Source organism: Tamandua tetradactyla, chromosome 1, assembly GCF_023851605.1.
Source record: "Tamandua tetradactyla isolate mTamTet1 chromosome 1, mTamTet1.pri, whole genome shotgun sequence".
NCBI lineage: Eukaryota > Metazoa > Chordata > Mammalia > Pilosa > Myrmecophagidae > Tamandua > Tamandua tetradactyla.
Window position 1 is genome coordinate 175,590,721 of NC_135327.1, and position 24,837 is coordinate 175,615,557.

The window sequence follows — 24,837 nt, forward strand, 5'->3', positions numbered from 1 at the left end:
GAACCCCCATGCTCTGTGCCACCTGTCTGAAGCCTGGACTTGCTGGGTCCTGGTTCCAGCACTCAAAGAAATGCTCTACCCACAGAAGTTTTTAAAAATTCTCCCTGGGACCGCATGAGTTCAGTGTTGGGTAGAACCTCGGAGCTGGTTTCATGGCACCACCCTTGGCCCACAGCCCCGGGACATGACCACTATCCCAAGGGACAACCCAGGCTCACAACCCCAGAGTTGCAGCTCACTGAGGAGGTAGAACCCCAGAGTTCCACCTCCCCCTTGTCTTTTTTGGATGCCACTCAATAAAGGGCAAGCTCAGTGCTGAGCAGCACCAAACAACCAAGGCCAATAAACTCACCGTCATCATAGTGACATTGAAAACCAGCAAGCTCCTGGGTGGTCCCCAGTAGGGGGTGGGGGGATGGTTGGAAAAACTGAGCCCACCCATGTGACAGAGCCCTCCACAGTGAGACCATCTGCGTGGGGTGGTGGTGGGGACAGGGAGATGACAGGCAGAGGAGAGGTACTGAAAGTCATCTTTACAAAGTGTGTTTCACCACAGGAAACCATTTATACCATAACAAAGACAAAAGTCTTAAAGCTAATGCTTACTAAGACTGATTAGTGACATGAAACACTTACAATAGCTTATGTTAAAAGAAACAGTAGTACAAAATTGCATGTGTACAAGGTCCACCCCTGTATTAAAGCAAGTGCCCAGAGCCTCTGAGAGGTGGGAGACTGTAGGTGGCTCTTCTGATTAGTTATGTTGGTCTGGGTTTAAAAAATTTTCTAGAAGCAGGTTTTGCTTTTATAGTCATGAAAACCTTTCATTTAAATAGACTCTGTTTGAGGGTGGGACTTGGGTATATGGGAACTTTGTACTTTTTACATGAGTTTTCTGTAAATCTATAGCTGCTAAAAAAAAAAGTAAAATAAGATAAAATAGAGTAAAATAAAATGGGACAGGTGTCCAAATATGTGTCTGTTGTTCTGGATATAAACAAAAGGAGCCATAAACTCTTATGAGGCTATTTTTCATTTCTGTGTATTTGTTGACTGAAAGATTTTCAGATGTTAAAATAGCATGAGCTAATTATGTTTTTAAGAGCAAGTGGTGGTGTCATTGTGAAACCCATGTGTCTGATGCTCCCTTTATCTAGGGTATGGGCAGATGAGTAAAAAAATAAGGACAATAAATAAATAAATAATGGGGGAGATAAGGGGTATGTAGAAATTGAAATAATGGGGAAAATGATTTGGATGGACTATATATGTGTAAAGATATCTCAATAAAAAATATTTAAAAAGCTGAAAAACAGAACTACCACTTATCACTTGTCTATGCCCCCCTTGTCTCTTCCTCCCTCCCCAATTAGTTGCCCCTGGTAGTGCTATGGTAGTGTTGCTGTCTTCCTGTTAACTATTGGCCATGGTGTGCATTTTTAGTTTTCTCCCTAAACCCCTCAACTATTGACGCTTTGTCCAATATCAAATCTTTGAAATAGTTCATGTGAGAATTTATGTATAATTGTAGATTTAATCAGTGAGATATATGACAGTATACATCCCCTTTCAATCATATTCACCTTCAATGTGGTGATGTTATTTATAACCCCACTAATTAGTTACCATCATTTCTGTGCATTCCCTTGCATTCAAATTCAACCTCCTTGGGTAGCCTTTGCCTTGTCTCTGACTTTTGTGTACCTTTAGGTCTGCTATATTTTTCTTCTTCTTCTTCTTCTTTTTTTTTTATATTTCTATTGATAAATCTTCACACACATACAGTCCATACATGGTATTCAATCAGTGGCTCACAATAGTATCATATAGTTGTGTATTCATCACCATGCTCATTTTTAGAACATTTGCCTCACTCCAGAAAGAGAGATAAGAAAAATGAAAAAACTCATACATCCCATTCCTCTTACCCCACTCTCTCATTGACCACTAATATTTCAATCTACTCAATTTATTATGTATTTTTATCCATATTCTTTTACTCATCTGTCCATACCCTGGATAAAAGGAGCATCAGACATGAGGTTCTCACAATCACACAGTCATGTAATAAAAGCAATATTGTTATACAATTCTCTTCAAGAATCAAAGCTACTGTAACACAGCTCAACAGTTTCAGATGCTTCCCTCTAGCTACTCAATACACTATAAACTAAAAAGGGATATCTATATAATGCATAAGAATAACCTCCAGGATAACATCTTGACTCTGGTATCTCTCAGCCACTGACACTTTATTTTGTCTCATTTCTCTCTTCCCTCTTTTGGTCAAGAAGGCTTTCTCAATCCTATGATGTTGTGTCCCTGCTCATCCTGAGATTTCTGTCCCACATTGCCAGGAAGATTTACACCCCTGGGAGTCATGTCCCACTTAGAAGATAGGGCTGTGAGTTCACCTGCTAATTGGCTTTTATTGGAAAGAGTGGATACATCTGAGCAACAAAAGAGGTTCTCTGGGGGTGACTCTTAGGCGTAATTATAAGTAGACTTATCCTATCCTTTGCAGGAATAAGTTGTATAGGGGTGAACCCCAAGATTGAGGGCTTGGCCTGTTGATTTGATTTTCCCCATTGCTTGAGAGAATATCAAGACTTCTCCAAATAGGGAAGTTGGATATTTCCTCCTTTCTCCCCAGTACCTCAAGGGGACCTTGAAAATACTTCTTTATTCACTGCCCAAATGGCTCTGGGATATATTGGGGCATCACACTAGCATGTACAAATCAACAACATTTCATGTGCTTTTCAAGATTCCATATACTTATGGTGTCCAACTAAACTGACTGTACAAGTTAAATTAGGTAATGTGCTACCCAAAATATAAATTTCTCACCAAAAAAACCTCTCTTCCTTTTGTCTCACACAGAAGTTGAAGTTTTAAAATATGGACATTATCATCTTTTTAAGTTTGCTATATTCTACAGTATAACCTCTGAGATTTCCTTTACCAGAGTTATAATAGCAAAATCTATACAATATCTGTATGTCCTCAATGTTCATCCAAGTTGTCTTATACTTCTGGACTTCATTTCTTCTTATTGCTGCATAGTATTCCATTGTAATGTACGTATCACATTTTGTTTGTTTAACCAGTCATCTATTGATGGGCACTTGGATTGTTTCCATCTTTTAGTAATTGTGAATAGTGCTGCTATGAACATTGGTGTGCAAATGTCTGTTTGTGTCACTGTTTTCAACTTTTCTATTTATATACCGAGTATTGGTATTTCTGGCTCATAGAACAACTCAATATTTAGTTTTCTGAAGAATAGCCAAACTGTTTTCCAGAATGGCTACCTGGTTATACATTCCCACCACCAGTAAACAAGTGTTCCAATTTTTCCAAATCATCTCCAACATTTGTAGTTTTCTGTTTATTTAATAGCAGTGATTCTCATAGGTGTTAAGTGATATCTCACTGTCATCTTGATTTGCATTTCCCTTCTGGCTAATAAAAATGAGCATCACTCTACAATGTACCCAGCAATTTAATGGCTGTTAATATCTTTCTGAATTTTTAGAGGAAAATTTTTTTGAAAAGAATTTTATGAAGTCTCTGAGTGCAGATAATTTTAATCATTTTTATAAATATTTTACCTGCCTTGAAGAGATAAATGGTTTTGGTCAATAACAATTTTGGGTAGTTAATGCGGCAGTATAAATATGAGTATTTAGGGGGCATTTCTTTCTTTCGTATGCTGTATATACATGATTAATAATGATTTCTTTTACAGAAGGTTTTTGATGGTGAATTGCTTTAAAAAGGAAATGAAATTAAGTCTGAAGGAATTATATATTGAAATCTTCTGAGAGTGTATGGTTTAGGTATAATTACAAAAATGAAAATGTATAATTTACACTTGCAAAAGCTTTTCCTAAAAACTTTTGAAAATAAGTCTTGTGATGTTCTCTGGGCTTCATGTTTCTTACATGCTTCCTATATGATTGAAACAATCTCTTTCTCCATGATCTAACAAAAATCCCAAACTCAGAAACACCTAAAATTCAATGTCTTGCAGCATATCCTCTCCATGTGGTAATGTGAGTGATACCTAGTTTGTCTTTCTTCTTAATAAATTGTTTGCTTATCTAAAAAAAAAAGAGCATCACTTCATGTGCTTTTTAGCCATTTGTATTTGCTCTTTGGAAAAGTGTCTGTTCATATATATCCCGTTCCCATTTTATAATTGTGTTGTTTGTTCTTTTGTTCTTAAGCTATATAATTTCTTTATGTACATAGGATATCAAACCTTTATCCGATATGTGGTTTCCAGTTATTTCTCCTATGAGTTGGCTGCCTCTTCACCTTTTTGACAGAAGTCTTTTGAGGCCAGAAGCTCTTAATCTTAAGGAGTTCCCATTTATCTATTTTTTTCTTTTGTTGCTTGTGCTTTAGGTGTAAAATTTAAGAAGCTACCTTCTGTTACTAGGTTTTAAGACGTTTCACTGCATTTTCTTCTAGAACTTTTATGGTGCTGGCTCTTACATTTTGATCTTCATTCCATTTTGAATTAATTTTTTGTATAAGGTATAAGGGAGCAATCCTCTTTCATTCTTTTGGCTAATGATATCCAATTCTCCCATGCCCATTTATTGAAAAAACTAATCTGTCCCAGTTCAGTGGATTTGGGGGCTTATTGAAAATCAATTGTCCATATATTTGGTGGTCTTTCTCAAATTCTTGATTGGATTCCATTGGTTAATACCATTTTGTGGCAGTACCATGCTGTTTTGAGCACTGTGGCTTTATAATAAGCTTAACCTTAAACCTTTTGAGATGATACAGAATGTGTTGTTACATGTTTCTTCCAATCTTAGCGTGTAAAATCTCTATTAGTTGCATGAGTTCTGCTAATGAAAGGTACACTGAAAGAATCCCTCTGTAAAGCTCTGTTGTGCTGAGCAGGACCCCATTGCCATGATTAAGAGGTGGCAAGAAGCAGTGATGCAAAAGTCAGAGACAGAGCACTGTGACCTATCAAGTCCCATTATTTAGTCTGTTTTAACCATATGTATAATCTTGTCAATAATGTCTTCTGGATTCTGTTATACTAGTCATGGTTGGTCTTAATTTTGACATCTTCACTGTCTTAAAGCAGTGATTCCTTGTTGGGGTACATAGTCGGAGTTTCCTGTGAACCTACCTCTGGAGAGCATGCTCCAATTGGATTCTTATCAATTCTAGTGCACACTCATGGTTAAGATCTAGTATTAGCAAATGTTATAGGTTTGACCTAATTAAAACCAAGATTCTTAAGGCATATTATAGGGTGGGAGAAGTTATGTCACAGTAGTGTGTCTAGGAGTGTGTTTGTATTCTATGAAATACAACAAATGATGATAGGACAATGAAACTCTATAAGGACAGGAAAGCTCTTTAACCCATATACACTTTTAAGGGAAAATAAAACTAAGCAAGTATACTGTAATTGCTCTCCATTTGTATATTTTGGCTAACTTTATTTAGGGTCACAGCCCAAAGATAGTAAATATAGATAATTCCTATTTCTGAACTGTAAACTTGAGGACATTGAAAAATACAAATAATTTCATCCTATAATTTTTTTGGACTAGAAACAGTTATTTCAGAATGTTTGTTATTGTCTGTTATTAAGGAAGGAAGGAGTTTGTTCTCTCTCCTACCCAGTTTTTAATTTGTATGAAATTGCTGAATTTAGTATTAATGGGAATTTTTTTTAATTGGGAAAAAGATATTCCTTTTTTTTTTTACATGTTAACATAAAAGTGATTAAAGAAATTATTTTAATTTTTCAAGGAGTCAAGACAAAAACATAAAAGTAATTCGAGGACAATGCAGAATAGTTTATGGTTTTATAGGGAAGTGTTCAGTGAGAACACAAGTACTAGAGAAGGTCATTCTATGACGGGGTACAATAGGCTGAAGCAGTAGAGTTCATGACAGGGTGGTACTTGGCACATTATAACATGGCTAGGACCGACTATAAGATGTGAACAGTAAGTATTACAGAGAACTGGGGAGGATAGAATTTTTATTTACTTGACTTTCTGGAAAGTGTCATAACAAAATGGGATTGAATTTGTATTTCACAGAGATCTTTGAATAACAGATTGTACAGTTTGAATTTGGCCCTGTAGGCACTGAGCTGACATCATAGGTTTTTGTTCTATTTTCATAATGGAAAATTTCAAATATTCTCAAAAATAGACTAGCATAATGAACTGCCAATACCAGTTTTCAGTTTATGGCTAATATTGTTTCATCTCTACCCCTACTTACTTCCCCTCTCCCTTATTATTTTTAAAAAATCCTAGAGATCATACTGGTTCAACCATAAATTCTTCAGTTATGTGTTTCTAAAAGATAAGTACTCTCTTAAAAAACCACAACTGTACCTAAAAAAACATAATTTCCTTGATATCACCAAATATGCAGTCAATGTTCAAACTTCCATTTGTCTCAAATGTCATAATTTTATAGTTTTAAGTTTGTTTGAATCAGGATCCAAGTAAGGTTTAAATATTGTAGTTTGATTGATAAGTTTCTTAAGACTCTTTTAATCTATAAGTTTCTAATCTTTATCTCATTTTTATTTTTGTGCCTTGAAATGCTTAAACCAGATCATTTATTTGTACAATTTCCCATAATGTTGGGAAAACTTATTATTTATTCTTGTCCTTAACTTGCTGCTTAGGTGTAGAGATTTGATGAGATTGAAAGCTGATTTGGGGGATATGGTTACTTCATAGGTGATGATGAATATTATGCCTTTTTTTTTTCTTCAGAGAGGACTAAAATGGTGAAAATAGTGTTCTTAAGGTGATTTATCTGGCAGCAATGTGCAAAATGAATTGGTGAGGAAAGGAAATGTATAGAGAAACACCAACTAGAAGGAAAGTGCAATCAATACAGGAGGAAAAAGGTAAAAACTGTACTAGGGCAGTGGCTATGAAAAGAAAGGGTACAGAGATTAGAGAGATGTTGAAAGAAGAATGAGTTCTCAAAAGCTTTTAACATTGACTTTAAGAAATGAAGGGGAGGTATAAATCTGGGTAAAGTTTTGAGCCTAGATAATTGGAAATTAAAATCAGGAAGATGGTGCTTTGTGCATGTAAAATTTGAAATATTGGAATAGTATAGGCAGATGGAGATTAAGAAGGAGGCTGGGGGAGAATTTAGGGCAGGAATTAGTAATTTAGGGATTGTCTGCCTGTGCATAATAGACAAAGGTGTACAGATAGACTAGTTTCAGAAATTTATGAGTATAAAGATGAAGTGAGGGATATTTTCCTCAAGTAGTTCATCTGTTCAACAAGCTCTCCAGCTGTCATTAACAGCATGTCATACACTCTGTATAGATTGGAGTTCCTTGTGGTGATATCATATTTTAGCTTTTCTTTAGTTTTTCATTGTGTATGGGTGATGTGGTTGCAGGTTTTGAACAAGATCCAGGTGATGTTCAGGCCAGGGTGTGATAGTTTAGAAGCTAGTGATGCCTTAGGTGATGTGAATAGACCCCTTGTAGAAGAAATAAAAGCCATAAGTGTGCCTGAAAGAAAGTGAAGAAGCAGAAGAAAGTAGAACAAAAAATAGGTTGAGGCAGTCATAGGGCATTACACTGGAGTTAATATATCTAGGCTTACCAGCTTTTTATGCCCTTTATTTCCCTCTTAATCCCTGAATTCATCAGTTTAACTGTTATAGTTTCCTAGTTGTTAAAACAAATACCATACTGTGGTCTGGTTTAAACAGTGGAATATATTGGCTCATGGTTTGGGGGTTAGAAGTCCAAAATTAAGGCAGCAGCAAGTGATGCTTTCTTTCCTGAAGTCTGAGTTGTTCTGGGCCTCGCTGCCAGTGATCCTTGGTCCTTGGCTTTTCTGTCACGTGCAGTACACATGTCAGTGTCTTCTCCTTTTTCTTCCAGTTTCTGTTGACATATGGTTTTTGGCTGCTCCCTGTGGTTTCCCTCTCTGTCTGCTTTTTACTCTGCCTATAAAGGACTCTAGTAATCCAGATTAAAGCCCAGTTTGATTCAGGTGGGCCACACCTTAACCAAGGAACATCATGAAGACATCTTATTTACAATGGGTCTGTTGTCACTAGAATGCAGAACGAGACAAAGCACATGTACAAACAAACTTGGGTTCACAGTTCAGTCTACCCTACTGACCTACAACATGATTAAGAGCTGGTTAATGAGGATGGAGTCAAGGAGTTTCCTGATATCCTTTCCTATTTCTTCTATCTTATATCCAGTAGAATTCTAGAGAATGCACTTAATGGGAAGCTTCAAAAATTATATATAATCATAACAAAGTTCTCCCTAACAATGGATTTTAAGAAAATATGTTATTCAAAGACATGTCTCTCTTTCCAAACCATGTAGCAGGATTGTATCATCCCAAATGTCTTTTTTGTATACCATTGCATACTTGTAGAAGGATGGACAAAAAATTTTTGTCCAGTCTACACCTATGCTACTATGAGGTGTTGAAAAAAGTTTATGTCCCTTCTTCACAGGGGAATTCTCTTCAAAATTATTTTATTATTATTTTTACCCTCAGTAAGTTATACAGCAAATTTTACAGCACTCAAAAGGACAGATGATTAAAATAAAAAAAAAAAAAAAAGATTCTGGGCTTCCCAGAAGCAGCTGTGGGTGTTGCCAAAGAGTTGTGTTTCCCAAGTGAGAGGTATGAACCTTTTTTGATTGGCTACGTAAAAATCTTGAAGGTTTTTGAAAATATAAAATCAACAACAACAACAAACAAAATCCATTGCTTTGGCTATCATTCTGTCTAAAGAAGTTGAGTGCTGCTGCCAAGTGAACTGCAGCAACCAGCTAAAACTCAGCATGAAATAGCCAGTCTCGTGGGGGTGATAAACAACAGCACATTAGATATGTGTTAGGCAGCGTGATATGGCAATGAAAAAGGCCAACACTATTTTTGGCTGTGCTGCACAACATAGCATCTCATCATAGAACTGAGGCTGATCAACCCTTTCTTCCCACTTCTCCCACTTCTGGGGAAGTGGCATCTGGAATGCCACCATGAGTGATGAACACATGTCCAGGAAGATAGACAAATGGGTGGGAGTCCTAAGCAGAGCATCTGCAGTGATTAAGGAATTTAGATGAGGCAAGTTTCAGTGATTTTTAGAGGAAATGGAATGTTTAGGAATGAGTGTGAAAGCAGAGTTGTTAACCTTTTCTGAGATAGATAATGCTGATGAAATATAGCCATTGTGTCATTCACAAGAAAGTTATGATTCCTTAGTTTTTGGCACTGGTTTCAAACAGTGCATTTTAGAGGGGTTACATTTTCACAGATAGCAGATCATCAAAAAGGAGCTCCAAGACAAAATTAAGCAAGTGCTTATTTATTGTCCACTTTGTTTTTATCAAGGGACCAAAATTGACAGTGTCTTATAATTGGAAAAGGAATACAAAATAATAGTTGGATAGTGTAGATCAGGTGCTTTTGATTGAAAATTAAGCTTGGGAAAAGTGATGGTGAGAATTTAAAATATTTTTAAAAATTCCAAATATGAAGAATTATTTTCCACAGGAATATTGGTGAACATAGCAGAAAGAAATTAAGAAATTTAGAAGTAAACTGAATGTTGGAATATTTCTGCAGTGAGAACTATTGAGCTATAGGATATTTCCCTAGAAAATGTAGTCAAATTTCATTGAGCATTTGATCTGACAAAAATTGTTTCAGTAGGGGAATAGACGGAATGTTCCTGTGACATTTTTCATTTCTTTCTTCTCAGATTCTGGATTCTGTTGATGATCTGATCACTTGCTGTGATCAGAAAGGAATATCATTTCTTGTTTTTCTAAATCCAGGCACATTTTAGATGTTTCACTGATCGATGTAGGCTGAAAACAGAGCTTAGTTGCCATGCGGTTGATCTGGCACCACCCTTTCTGATTTTGCAGAGTTATTCCTCTCTGTTTGGGATGCTGTAAGTGAAACGTTACTTGCTATAAAATTTAATCCAGTTCTTTCAGTGATATCTTTTTGTGTAATTACCTTCCTTAAGAGTTGAGTCTTTCTTTAGACTCATCGGAGCTTCTATTTTGTAATTCTTTTGAGTAAATGACATTTAATCAGACCATACATTTCGCCTGAGGACAGCTACAAGGGAGTGGTATGGAGGTGTTTCCTCTGAGTGCAGTTTGTGAAGTGTTTTGTGGTCCTCAGGGAGATGTGGTGCTATAGAAATGTAAGACTTTTATCACAACTCCTGTGCAACTATGCAGAACCATGCTAACATCATTGATGATTCTTTTGCATAATCAAAGAATTAAACAAAAAAGTCATATTAATTTTCAGCTCCATTAGAGATGCAAGAATCAAAAAGATATATTCCAAATGGGAAGGGACTAATTTGGTAGGAGAAAGAAGTTTTAATTTCAAGCTTCAAGAGAATGTTACAAATTATCTAGTATAAGAAAGATGCAATCAAAAAGTTCCTTTTTAAAGACCAGCAAAGTTAGAAGCAGGGGAAAATGGAAAAAAAACTACAAGGATATGAAATTAAAATGGATGTGATTGTGTCAGTTTATAGTAGTAAATTACTTCTGAGAGGCTCAATTTGAAGTCGCCTTGCTTGTCTGTGGTAATTAGTATAATTTTTCCCTGGTACCAAGTCTTTATATTATTATGGCTGGTCAAACTGCAGTACTTTTGCCTGTTTTCTTACCTAGTAGCTGTTGAAGATGATAAAAGATCCATTTACTTGTGAAAGAGTAAACGCAAACTTCCTCAAGTGAAATAGGCACATTCGAAGTGCTCACATTAAGGAAAGTTTGAATTTTTAGTAGGAAGTAGTCATATTATTCTCCTCACTTTTATCTCTGAGCATTTGTACTTACATTCCCCTAGTGCTGATATATGTGTGTGGAGAGCGATTGTTCATCTTCTGTGAGATCATTTATCAGAGGACTAGAGAGATGAGAAAGTGTATGCAGTGAAGAGCAATGCTCTTTTCTCTAAAATGAAAACCTGGAGGCAGCCAGAGTAGCTTGGAAAACCCTCATCTTTTCTATCTATTATTGTCTTGATTTTATATCTGCTGTATCTCCCTTTCCCTATGGTCAGCTATGATCTGATGGAGTATTTGATATTGTGTAATGAAAGGGGCAAGTGACTAGGACACCAGAACTGTGGTTGTCATTTAGGCCCTATGTGACTCTAGGAGGCAGTGAGTTTTATTTCTCAAGGAAAAAAATATACATACCCATGTGCAAACACACACGTTTAGAAAGGAAAAGGCCATCTGTTAATTCTGTAGAGAGAATTTAATCTGATAGAATCACTTGGGATTTTCATCCAAAAACCCTGCTAGCTTTTTATGGAAACAAGGTGAGGGTGTTGAGGGGCGGCCCAACAAAACTCTCTCTTCAGGGATTGTTTAGTTCCCAACTCAGAAGATGCTAGTTTTTTTTTTTTATTATTATTACATATGCAATGTTAACCTTTTCTGACTCTTTACTGAGGTTCATTCCTTTGTTGGATCATGAAAATTTCTTATGATAGAAGTGACATCAGGAAAGATCTTAGATACTCTAATGGTTCTCAAAATGTGCTCCTCAGACCAGCAGTAACAACATTCCTTGGGAATTAGTTAGAAATGCAAATTCTAGGATGTTATCCCAGACCTACTGAATGGGAAATTCTGGGGTAGGGCTCAGCAATCTGTGTTTAACAAGCTCTTCAGGTTATTCTGTTGTATAGGAGAACCATGAAATCATAAAGACTGGTGTTAAATCAAGAAACTTCAACAGTCATGTTCACTTATGCCAATGAACACAATCTAGTCCAAACCTTAAACACGCTATATCTTTTAACTCTCACACTTCTGAGAGCTGGGTTTTATTATTCCCATGTTGAGATGATGACAGTGAGTCCTGGGTTTGATTTCAGAGTACATTCTCTTAACTTTTTCCTTTTAACTTTTCTTGACATTCTCTTAACTTCTATAGAACAAGAAGATTTTTACAAAAATCAATAATTTTTATTGACTGTACCCCAGAAAAGCTATGTCTTAATCCTCATTCAGTCTTGTGGGGACAGCCATTTCTTTTAATCCTAATTCAATATTGTAGGGCAGAAATTTATTTATTTAAATTGGGCAGAAACTTTTGATTAGATTATCTCCATAGAGATGTGGCACGCCCAATTGTGGGTGTAACCTTTTGATTAGATGGAGATGTGCCTCTGCCCATTCAATGTGGGTCTTGATTAGTTTACTAGAGTACTTTAAAAAGGTTAACAATTTTTTATACAATTTTATTAAGATAAATTCACATACCATATAATCATCCAATGTGTATAATCAGTGGCTCACAGTATCATCATATAGTTGTGCATTCAACAAACACCACAATCAATTTTTGAACATTTTTATTATTCCAAAAATAATAGAAATAAGAATAACAATAAGAGCACCCAAAACATCCCATACCTCTTACCCCTCCCCCATTATTAATTGTTTTTGTCCTCTTTTTTTCACTCATCCGTCCACACACTGGATAAAGTAAGTGTCAGCCATAGGATTTTCTCAGTCACATGGTCACACTGTAAAAGACATATATATATTTTTTATAAATATATATATTTATATAGTCATCCTCCAAAATCAAGGCTACTGGATTACAGTTCAACAGATTCAGGTTGAAGCTATTCTATAGTTATTCTAATACATTAAAAACTGAAAAGGGATATCTATATAATACATAAGAATAATCTCTAGAATTATCTTTCAACTCTATTCGAAATCTCTCATCCCAGAGAAACTCTATTTTGTTTCATTTATCTTCCATCTTTTTGTCAAGAAGCCTTTCTCAGTACTGTGATGCCAGGTATCAGACTCATCCCTGGGAGAGTCATGTCCCACATAAGGGGGAGGCAGTGAATTTACCTGCTGAGTTGGCTTAGAAAGAGAGGCTGCATCTGAGCAAAAACAAAAGTTCTCTGGGGTTTACTCTTAGGCACAGCTTTAACTAGCTTAGCTTCTCTGCAGCAATAGGAGTTTTTTGTTTGTTTATTTTAATTTTGATAAGGACCATTTATCTATTTTTGTTTTGTTGCTTGTGGTTTGTGTGTAAGTTCTAAGAAACTATTGCCTAAAACAAGGTCCTGAAAATGCTTTCCTACATTTCATTCTAGGATTTGGATAGTTCTAGATCCTATATTTAGGTCTTTGATCCATTTGAGTTTATTTTTTATACTATGTGAAGTAGTGGGTCCCCTTTTATTGGTAAATGGAGATACAGCTTTCCCAGCATCATTTATTAAAGAGATTATTCTTTCCCAGTTGTGTAGTCTTTTGATGCAAAAGATTTTGAGGTCTAGATTTGAGGGATAGGCATCATAGATTCTTCAGATGAAGTTAAGATGTGAATTATTTAACACATCATGAAATAATTCTTAAGTTTCATGATTGATACTCATTTATATTTGTGAGTAAAGATGTTTTGGAAAACGGATACATAAATAATATGCTTAAAAATAAATTTTTTATGAGACTTCAGAGGTGTGCACTCCACTCATATAGAGAATGAGGCCTGCATGTTCTAATAAACTAAACCTAAGTCTAGGGCAAGAAAAATGGGTAATAAAAACCAGAGGACACATTGGGTTCCAAAGCCATACACTTTTATCTCTCACCATCTGTAAAAAGTTAGGAAAATGGTGAGTGATTTTCTTACCAATTAAAAGGGGAAACATTTTGGAGAAAGCTCAGAGCAGATACAGATACAGACACAGACATTTATAAGAGCAGATCCACATGCTTCGAGAACAGTTATTTCAGAGACATAGACATTTGGAGATGCTTGAAGTGTCCAAAGAAACGATACCTAGACATGGGCAGTGCCCAGCAGATGTCACCATGTGCCTTCCCATGAGATGCTAAGCAAGCCCAAACCTAGAGTTGTGTCCCACAGTTGTGAGTGAAGGCCCACAGATGCTCAGAGAATGTTCTAATTTGCAAGCTGTCAGAATGTGATATACTAGAAATGGAATGGCTTTTGAAAAGGGGAATTTATTAAGTTGCAAATTTACAGTCTAAGACCGTGAGAATACCCAAATTAAAGCAAGGCTATAAAAATGTCCAATCTAAGGCATCCAGGGAACGATACCTTAGTTCAACAAGACCGATGATGTTCAGGGTTCTCTCTCAGCTGGGAAGGTACATGGCGAGTTCTGCTAGCTTTCTCTTCAGTGGTGTACTGGTTTGAAAAGATGTGTGGACCCTAGAAAAGCCATGTTTTAATCAAAATCCCATTTCATAAAGGCAAAATAATCCCTATTCAATACTGTATGTTTGAATCTGTAATTAGATCATCTCCCTGGAGATGTAACCCAATCAAGAGTGGTTGTTAAGCTGGATTAGGGGAGATGTGTCTCCACCCATTTGGGTGGGTCTTGAATGATTTACTGGAGTCCTATAAAGGAGGAAACGTTTTAGAGAATGGGAGATTCAGAGAGAGCAGAGCAGAATGACATAGCCATGAGAAGCAGAGTCCACCAGCCAGCGACCTTTGGAGATGAAAAAGGGAAATGCCTTCCTGGGAGCTTCATGAAACAGGAAGCCAGGTGAATAAGCTAGCAGATGATGCTGTTTCGCCATGTGCCCTTCCAGATGAGAGAGAACCTCTGACTGTGTTCGCCATGTGGCCTTCCACTTGAGAGAGGAACCCTGAACTTCATCGACCTTCTTGAACCAAGGTATCTTTCCCTGCATGCCTTAGATTGGACATTTCTATAAACTTGTTTTAATTGGGACATTTTCTCAGCCTTACAACTGTAAACTAGCAACTTATTAAATTCCCCCTTTTAAAAGCCATTCTGTTTCTAGTATATTAAATTCTGGCAGCTAGCAAACTAGAACAAGCGGCTTCCCCAGGGCTCTGTTGATTCTGTTTGCTCTGTCAGTTCTGATGGCTCTTGTGTCTCTAAAGCTTTTTCCAAAAATGGTTCCCTCTTAAAGGGTTCCAGTAAGCAATCCCACCTTGGGTGGGTGGAGAAAAGCCTCCATGGTAAAACCATCCAATCAAATGCTATCACCCACATTTGGGTGGGCCATACCTCCATTGAAACAATAAAAATGATTCCATCCAGCAATATTGAATGAGGATTAAAGTACATGGCTTTTCTGGGGTACATAATAGCTTCAAACCAGCGCAGAGAGGAAACAACTGGCATCAGATGCTGGAAGCAGTGATTCGGGAACAAGGACCAGCAGACGCCAGCCACATGATTTCCCAGCTGACAGGTGTTCCAGGTGGCATCTGCCTTTCTTGAGTGAAGTTAACCTCTTGTTGCTGCCTTCATTTGGATATTTTCACTTCCTTAGAACTGTAAACTTGTAACATAATATATTCCCTTTTTAAAGCCATTCCATTTCTGGTATATTGCATTCCAGCAACTTAATAAACTGAGACACTATTCTTGTGCTTTTTACAACTTTAGAGTAAACCTGAGTATAAAACTAAACCTCAGTTCTATTGACTGCTGCCTTTATTGTTGTATTTATTTAGTCAGCCTCATGGCTTACTCACTAAACAGCCTTCCACCTAGAAGTCTTGATTCCTCAGATGATTATGACTTTCCTGTGAAGAATGCCATGTATTTCTTTTTAAAAATTTTTATTGTGAAATGTATGTACAAAAAAGCATTAAATTCTAAGTACATTGTAACAAGTAGTTATAGAACAGATTTTAAAGTTTGGTATGGTTTATAGTTCCACAATTTCAGGTATTTTCTTTTAGCTACTCCAAGATACTGGAGACTAAAACAAATATCTGTATAATGAGTCAGTAGTTATATTTATTTGTTAAATTCTATCTTTGTTTTAACTCTTCCTTCTTCTTTGATCCTTCTCCCAATTTTATGGGTATTTATTCTATGCCCATTTGAACTTTTTTCATGTTGGAAAGGGGTGTTGACAAATATGGGATAGGGGGATGAAACTGGTTCATATTCTTGGAGAAACTGACACTTGGGTTTCAGGACTTATCTGGCCTAGGAACCATCTGGAGGTTGTAGGTTTTTGGAAAGTGATCTTAGTGCGTGAAACTTTTATAGGTTCTCAGGCAGAACCCTTGGTGTTCTTTAGGGTTAACAGGAATGGTGTTGTTTGGGGTTTGACAAACTGTGTTAATTAGCAATCTCTAGCTGAAGCTTGGATAAAAGTAGCCTCTAGAATAGCCTCTCTACTCTATTTGAACTCTTTAGCCATTGATTCCTTATCTTGTTACATATATTTTCCTCCATTTGGTCAGGAAGACATTGTTGATCCCACCTTGCCAAGACCAGTCTCATCCCTGGGAGTTATGTCCCACATTCCCAGGGAGACTTTCACTCTGGGATGTCATGTCCCACATAGCAGGGAGGGTAATAATTTTCTATGTGGAGTTGCGCTTAGAGAGAAAGAGGACACATCTGAGCAGCAAAAGAGGTTTTCTTGAAATAAGTTAGGCATAACTATAGGCTTAGCTTCTCCACTAGAAATAAGTTTCATAAGAGCCAGCCTCAAGATCAGGGAATGGTACCTGTTTTACATTGAGGCGCTTCACTTCAAATTGGGAAAATTAGCAGAGTAGAGTGACATTTTTAAGGTCATTACCCCCTTTTAATGGAGGATATGTAGTTTGCTTCTATTCATATAGGTGACCAAGATATTGAGGGTTAATTTTACCTGTGTGTATTTAGGGATCTATTTAGCAAGCTAAAGTACTTCTTTGACTTGTAACTTGGCTGTTTGTTGCAACAATCCTTATTCTAGCCACCTCAAACTTTGTTTTTTAACAGCCTTTGAACCAATCTGGAGTTATCCCAAACAAAGCTGATCTAGTCATCCTATCTATGTCTGGAGGTATCTGGGTTTCTTTTTTTTTTTTTTTTACTCCCTCCCTCCTTCCCTCCTTCAAGGACCACAACTGTCCTTTTATTCTATAAACTTATACTGTTATTTCACAGTAGGTATTCAGTAATTTTACTAAGAATTAATATTTTGATCCTCTCTTATCTTGCTATAAAGCCTGTCTTCTGTTTATTAGACTAATTATCTTTTAGTAGTCATGATTTTATCATGTTACCTCTGATCATTTTTGCTTACTGTCCCACTAGTGGAGATAAACCATTTTTCTTCTCTAAACGTATTCTCTCCATTAATAATAAAAAAGTTAAAAAAAAAGTTGTAGCTACCATTTATTCATAATTTGCCATATACTACTCACTGTGTTTAGCATGTTACACACATCTCATTTAATCCCCACATTAGTGTATTATTTTTAATGTATAATATTAATGTATAAAATTATTCTTAATGTGTAATGATAAAAGTGAGATTTAAAAAGGTTAAGTGACTTGCCCTGACTATTAAGTGGTGAGGCCAGACTTCAAACTGGCTTTGTCTGACTCTAGAGCTTTACTCTTAACTGCTATGGCATATTGTCTCCTTGTTTTCAAAATTTATATAACCTTTTATTGCTATGTCTGCTTCTATTTATTGGGCTATTTTTTTCATATATTAGATTTCACTTGCTTGTCATAATCTTGAAAAGATGTGAATAGAGAGACTCATAGGCAGGCTCTCCAGACCAGAAGTCTTTTACCTAAAATTGTTCTAGACAGACTTGAATGGTGTCAGGGGCCATGATCTTGATTCTAGCATAGGGGTAAGTACAGGATACATACATGGTCCTATAATGAAATAGGGTTGTACCAGCATCTTCCTAGTTTAGTTATTTCCTTCTGGTATTACGTACAAGTCCTTTCATTCCAGAATTTCAGTGATTTCATACATTTGTGTTATAAACCTTTTTCTTTATTTCAAGCACACAATCTGCATTTACTTTATTCAGTGATGTTGAAGACTTTTAGTGTGGACTACAGTACATTGTAGGGCCAGATCTTCATTTTAGTAACATTCCCTTTCCAGATACTCCCTAGTAATCCTTTCTTTCTTTAAGCAGATTTACAGAGGGACCTAAAAGGTGAATTAAAAAGTTGAGTTTTTATTGTCCTTGCTTGTTTCAGTGTGTTCCACATTTTCAATTGAACTTCTTAAGGACTGAACAGAACTGGATTCCCTTTAGTTTCTTTCATGGTGACCTTAAGTAAGTCCCTTGACTTCCATTTCTCTAAATGGAAATATTTACATATGTTTCAGGGGATGCCCTGTGGCTTAATTAGTATCCCCAAACTGATTAGAGATTGTAAAGCAATATTTAAGTGCTTCTTATTTTTTAATTACATTTATAAAGGTTAAAATGTAGATAACTCAGTCATCGTTATCATCATCATTTAGAATTTGTATCCTATTTATATTCCAAAGTGCTTTATTAATGTAAATTAGATGGTCTTTCTGGCATTGCTAAAAATTATGTCAGTATTATCCTTTGAAATGCTGGCATTTCCAGTTCATAGTTATTATTTTTATTTCAGCCAAACTGCACCTTGCTAAAATGGTGAAAAATAGCTTTAAAACCATTAAAGGTAAACATTCTCATATACTCTTGCAGAGAAGTAGTTGCCTGTAACTACTAGGATAGCTGTCAGGCCAGTATTTGAGAATTAATTTATTTCCTTTGTAAAGATTATATATCTTAGTTTTTTTCTTTTCCCTTCTCTTTCACCTCCTCCATTTCTACCCTTCTACTTGTTCATTTTGTATTTTTTAGATATACAGGAAAGTACATACATCATAAGTATTCAGCTATAGGCTTAGTGCTCAGTGTTTTTTGTTTGGTTTTTTTTTTTTTTTTAAATATTTTTATTGAGAAATCTTTACATGCGTGCATTCCATACATGGTGAACAGTCAGTGATTCACAATATCATCACATAGCTGTGCATTCATCACCATGATCATTTTTTCAAATATTTATATCACTCCAGCCAAAGAAATAAAAAGAAAAAAAAACTCATACATACTATACCCTTACCACCCCCTCTCATTGACCATTAGTATTTCAATCTACCCAATTTATTTTACCCTTTGTCCTCCCTATTATTTTTTTATCCATGTTTTTTTTTACTCATCTGTCTGTATGCGGAATAAAGAGAGCATCAGACACAAGGTATTCACAATCAAACAGTCACACTGTAAAAGCTCTGACACTATACATTCGTCTTCAAGAATCTAGGCTCCTGGAATACAGCTCAGCAGTTTCAGGTACTTCCCTCTAGCCAGTCCAATACACCATAAACTGAAATGGGATACCTATATAATGTGTAAGAATAACCTCTGGGATAACCTCTCAATTCCGTTTGAAATCTCTCAGCTGCTGACACTTTATTTTGTCTCATTTCTCTCTTTCCCCTTTTTTGTCAAGAAGGATTTCTCAATCTCTTGATGCTGGGTCCCTGCTCATCCCAGGAGTCCTGTTCCATGTTGCCAGGGAGATTTATACCCCTGTGAGTCATGACCCACTTAGGAGGAAGGGCAGTGAGTTCACCTGCCAAACTGGCTTGGAGAGACAGGCCATATCTGAGCAACAAAAGAGGTTCTCTGGGGATGACTCTTAGATATAATTTTAAGTAGGCTTAGCCTATCCTTTGGAGGAATACATTTCATAGGCATGAACCCCAAGATTGAGAGCTAAGGCTATTGATTTGGTTGTCCCGACTGCTTATGAGAATATCAGAAATTCTCCAAATGGGGAAATTGAATATTTCGTCCTTTCTCCCCAGTCCCCAGAGGGACTTTGCAAATACTTCTTTATCCACTGCCCGAATTACTCGGGGATGTATCAGGGCATTTCAGAGTCCTGGACAAACTAACAAAATCTCATACCCCATTCAAGATTCCATATACTTACAGTATTCAACTAAAGTGACCATATAAGTTAAATTAGGAAATAGTGCTCATTTTTTAATATGAATTTTGAGTTTATACTTTATATACTTGGGAATATGAGATCAGGAGTTAGTAGCACTGAAGACATATGAGCCTCTGGGAGAAAAATGAAGGGCTGGAAAAGCAGTTATAAGATAATTATGGCCAATCATAAATGAGCTGATGAGACCTTGGATTAGTGTTGATCCCAACATTTCTAAATCCAGGTGCTTGAAGACCTGGGCCCTAGAGAATAGAGCACTTGGGTTTTCTTAGTTATTCTCAATACAATTTAATATATTAGGAGTTCACAGTAATATAGTCAATATTTAGTTGACAGATACTAATTATTCATTTACTATATGCACATCTCTACACTAAGTTTAATGGGTAACCTTATTCTTTCTCTTACTTGGCATTAGTCAATTTCGGGACAAATTTTTAGTAAGTGACTTCCTATTAAATGTTTGTATGTTACCAGTTGTTTTAGAGTCACCCTTTTGACTGTGATTTTACAGTACGCTTTCCTCCAGTTTTTTCCTTAGGAAGTTTTGTTTTTCCTTTTTACATTAGAGAACTAATATCAAATGACTGACTCTAATTATAGTTTTACATTTTTTATCTGTACTTTATCATTTTATGAACAAAAGCCAGATCTCTTTGGGGAACCGATTTTAACCTCTTTCCGCCAATTTAAGGTTTATTAGGATCCTTTCCCTTCCATCATCCACTGAGAGATCATTTCCCTGTTTTGTGTTACCTGACGGGCTAATGAATAGATAATGAGAGAATAAATATATTTGAGATAGGTGGGATATTTGTATTAGTAAATTAGTTGATATGCTGGAAAATGAATTGTGTCACAGAAGATAGAGATAAGGAGATTGTGCTGATTTGAAATGATATATGTACCGTAGAAAAGCCGTGTTTTAATCCTAATCCCATTTTGTGAAGGCAGCTGTTTCTTCTAATCCCTATTCGGTAGTCTATGTTTGAAACTGTAATTAGATCCTCTCCCTGGAGATGTGATTTAATCAAGAGTGGTTGTTAAACTGGATTAGGTGGAGGTGTGTCTCCACCCATTAGGGTGGGTCTTGATTAGTTTCTGGAGTCCTATAAAAGAGGAAACATTTTGGAGAAAAGGAGATTCAGAGTGAGCAGAGCAGAACAACATAGCCACAAGAAGCAGAATTCACCAGCCAATGACCTTGGAAATGAAGAGGGAAAATGCCTCCCAGGGAGCTTCATGAAACAGGAAGCCAGGAGAGGAAGCTAGCAGTTGATGCCATTTTCGCCTTGTGTCCTTCCAGATGAGAGAGGAGCTCTGACTGTGTTCACCATGTGCCTTTCCAGATGAGAGATTAACTCTGTGTTTGCCATGTGGCCTTCTCACTTGAGAGTGAAACTGTAAACTTCACTGGCCTTCTTGAACCAAGGTATCTTTCTCTGGATGCCTTAGATTGGACATTTCTAAAACTTGTTTTAATTGGGACATTTTCTTGGCCTTAGAACTGTAAGCTAGCAACTTATTAAATTCCCATTTTTAAAAGCCATTCCATTTCTGGTATATTGTATTCCAGCAGTTAGCAAATTAGAACAGAGATGAAAAGAGGAAAAGAAGAGAAGAAGCAGGGAGTAAAACATATACAGAGGATGAAAACAGAACAGAGAAAGGTGTGAGGTCTCAGTATGGTAGCTTAAGGAGCTGTTTGCAGCTCTAGGTTTCTAGTTGAAGCAGGTTCCTAAACTCTTTACAGAAAGCAGTAAAGGTAATAAAAATGTCTTTCAAGTTTTAACCAACTGGAAGAATTGTAATGATTTTTAGTACCACTCTGGATATTCCTAAGAATCCTGTTTACCGTCACAATTTGTATACATTAATTTTACCTTGATGTCAGAGTCAACATGTTTTTTTAATTTGGTGAGATTGAGCCTGTCTGTAGTTGCTTTTGTACCAATATTGATCCAAATTAGGGAAGTGTCTGTTTTCTTCTCTCTCCTATTCAATAAATTGTTAAAACCTCTCTGTGGCTTTAGTTGTTATAAGTTTTGTTTTTTCCTTAACATTGACAATGTATTTTATGTTCTTTAATGGGGAATATATAAATATATATATATATATATAATATAAAATATAAAAAAATATATATTAAAAAGCTTGAATTTTTTATTGAGGATTTCTTTAATAACCTATAGATATTTAATAGTTTATGCAGTGAGTTTTGAAGACTTCCTTTTTCATTTGGTCCAAATTTGACACAAGTTCAGCTTCCCAACCCTTTAATCTAATTCTGAATCCATTATTTTTAACAGATGTGGTTTTTATTTTGAAACTAGAATATTAATTACCCTTTTTAAGGCAAATCACTATCCAAAACAAATTAACTGTGCCTTATCTAGGTACTGTGGTAAGACCCATTCACCTGAGAAAAGGAGGTAGGGCAGAAAATTAGCTAATAAAATAGTTGTTCCACACTAGTGTATAATTAAGGGCTTTATAAAACCTTTTGGGAAACTAGAAAACTGGGAATGAGTTAAAAGTATGTAAGTTATCTATTGCCATACTGATTAAATGTGTAGTGAAAATGAATTTTTTTCTTTAAAAAGCATTTAAAACAAGAACAAGTCATACTTATATTAATTTTGCATAAATATTCTGGCCTAGTGAATAAATGAAATCCTAAAGTTGCTTTTTGATTATGTCTAATAGCCATTAATTACCCAAATGTACTGCTTTATAAGTTGTATAATTTAAAGTTTGTGATTGAATTATTTTTTAAAATAAATTTTAAATCAGCAATGCTAACATTTCATTTTATCTATTGAGAAGTAGTAAGTTGTGAACAAGTTTGCCAAATCAGTGCTTCTGAAGCTTTGATGTACATATCATCAGGGGATATTCTTAAATATAGCATTTATTCATTAGTTCTGGAGTGGGGTCAGAGATTTACAGTTCTAAAAAGCACTCAGGTGTTGCCAATGCTGCATGTACCATACTTTAAATATCAAGACCCTAATGAATATTTCTTGGAACAAGGGCAGAAATCTTTTCACTCACAGAAACAAACACACATGCTAACACACTCACACCTTCCATTAAAATTTCTTATTTTGAGAGGTTGGGGCGAATTTGGGGCTCCTAAGGGCCTGTGGTTACTACTACTGCCTCTTCAGTATCGTTTTCTCCTTTTCTTCTTAATTACTATGATCCCATTGCCTTCAGGAAAGACTACTGGTTGGGCAGAGCACTTGATCCAGAACAGAAGTTCTGAACGTCTCTGTGGGTTGTTTGTGAATATTAGTAGAAATGAATTTGGCCTATTGGACATTAGAGTGATACTAAGCTCATTTATTGAGTCCCACCTTTTTTTGTTCAACTCAGTGCTGAATATGAAGCTATCTGTGTTCTCCGTCTTATTGAGTTCTGAATATTACCATTCCAGATGCTCTGAGTTGAAAGCGTTCCATGTTAGTCAGGAATATCTAACAGTTCTGCCCCTTCCATTATTTTCATGTTCTTAATACTTAATACTTGTCTTAATACTTGTCCCTGTCCCTCCTCCGGTCAACTGGGTCTTGTTCTTTCTTGCCTCCAAGCCTTTTCTCATACCATACCTTTTGTTTAGGATACCTGTTCTTACTCCTCTATCCCTGGATAACTCTTGTTTATCTTTTATGTCTCTGCCTTGATGCGCAGCTTTCTGAGAAGCAGTTTGTGAACCCCTAGGAGAGGATTAAGGAACTCTATATTGGAAATCCCTAAAGCCCTGTGCACGGTCTTGCCCTAGCAGTTTTCATCCTATATAGTCATTGCCTATTCTCAGCCAGACGGGGAATTTTCTCGGGGCCATGACTGGGTCCTTTCTGCAGCTGTATCCTTATTGTCTACCATACAGAACTATTTGTTGAATAAGAAATTGGATTAAAAAAACATATAAGTAGGTACTGTACCTTTATTGCATAAGGTGGGATATAGAGTTTTTGAGACCATGGAAACTTTATGTTAAAAAACATTTGACATTGATTTAATAGTAAATTTATAATGATATTTGTACGGCAAATGTCAGTAAAACAAAATTTATAATTTCGTATTAGTGTGTAGGCAATGATCCATGTTATATATCATATAATATATTGATATTGTGATATTTTTGTTTTTGGGGTGTCATTTTTGTTTGCCTTTTGGAGCAAATTTACCTAAAGTGGTGATTGGATTATAATTTGAAGCTAGCAAAAGAGAAAGACATTGTGTTCATTCATCTGTTCACACATCCATCTTCTGCACTCAGCACATATTTGAGTGCCTGCTCTAAGCAGGACACTGTTGGGTGCTAGGGTTACAAGGAAGATATGCATGACCTTAAAGTTATGTCCATAATGTATGAAAACGTCGTAATTGTGACTCTACTTTGTAGGTATAGAATAATTAACATTTGTGTAATGATTTGGTGTTTGCAAACTCTTTCATGTGCTTTGTCTTCTTTTATTCTTACATCACAGATATAGACACTGAGGCCAAGAGTAATTTGCACAAAGCCACATAGCCCTCCAGTGGAGAAAGTAAACTTGAACCTGGGGTAGAGTCTTACTGTGAATTCCATGCTGTTTTTTTGTACTACATTATACTGCTTCCATGGGCTACCGAGAAATAATTCATTAAATCCTATCAGGTTTTCAAAAGCCTGGTCTTTTTTTGTATTTATGGCATATATTCAAATACTTAATAATTTTTGTGCATTGGGGATTAATACAACCTACTTGTTTGTCCACTATATTTTCAATTGGGTTTCTGTTGCTTTAAAACATTTAAAACAAACAAACATAATCTTTTACCCTTAATGTTTCCTAGAATTTATTTTTAATTTAGGGACTAAAACAGGTATATTTTTTGAAATTTGATTATCTCTCTTTGCCTTTTGCAATTTCTTTTCCCTCTTGATAAAATGTAAAGGGTAAGCACTTTTTTTTAATGAGGAATT

At 36.0% G+C, this 24,837-nt stretch overlaps 1 protein-coding gene across 7 annotated transcripts in view; it reads left to right on the top strand.

Annotated features, from left to right (window-relative positions):
* EXOC4 (exocyst complex component 4) overlaps positions 1-24,837 on the top strand; it is a 970,332-nt gene that overhangs the window by 179,171 nt on the left and 766,324 nt on the right. The gene's annotated exons all lie outside the window — the stretch shown is intronic.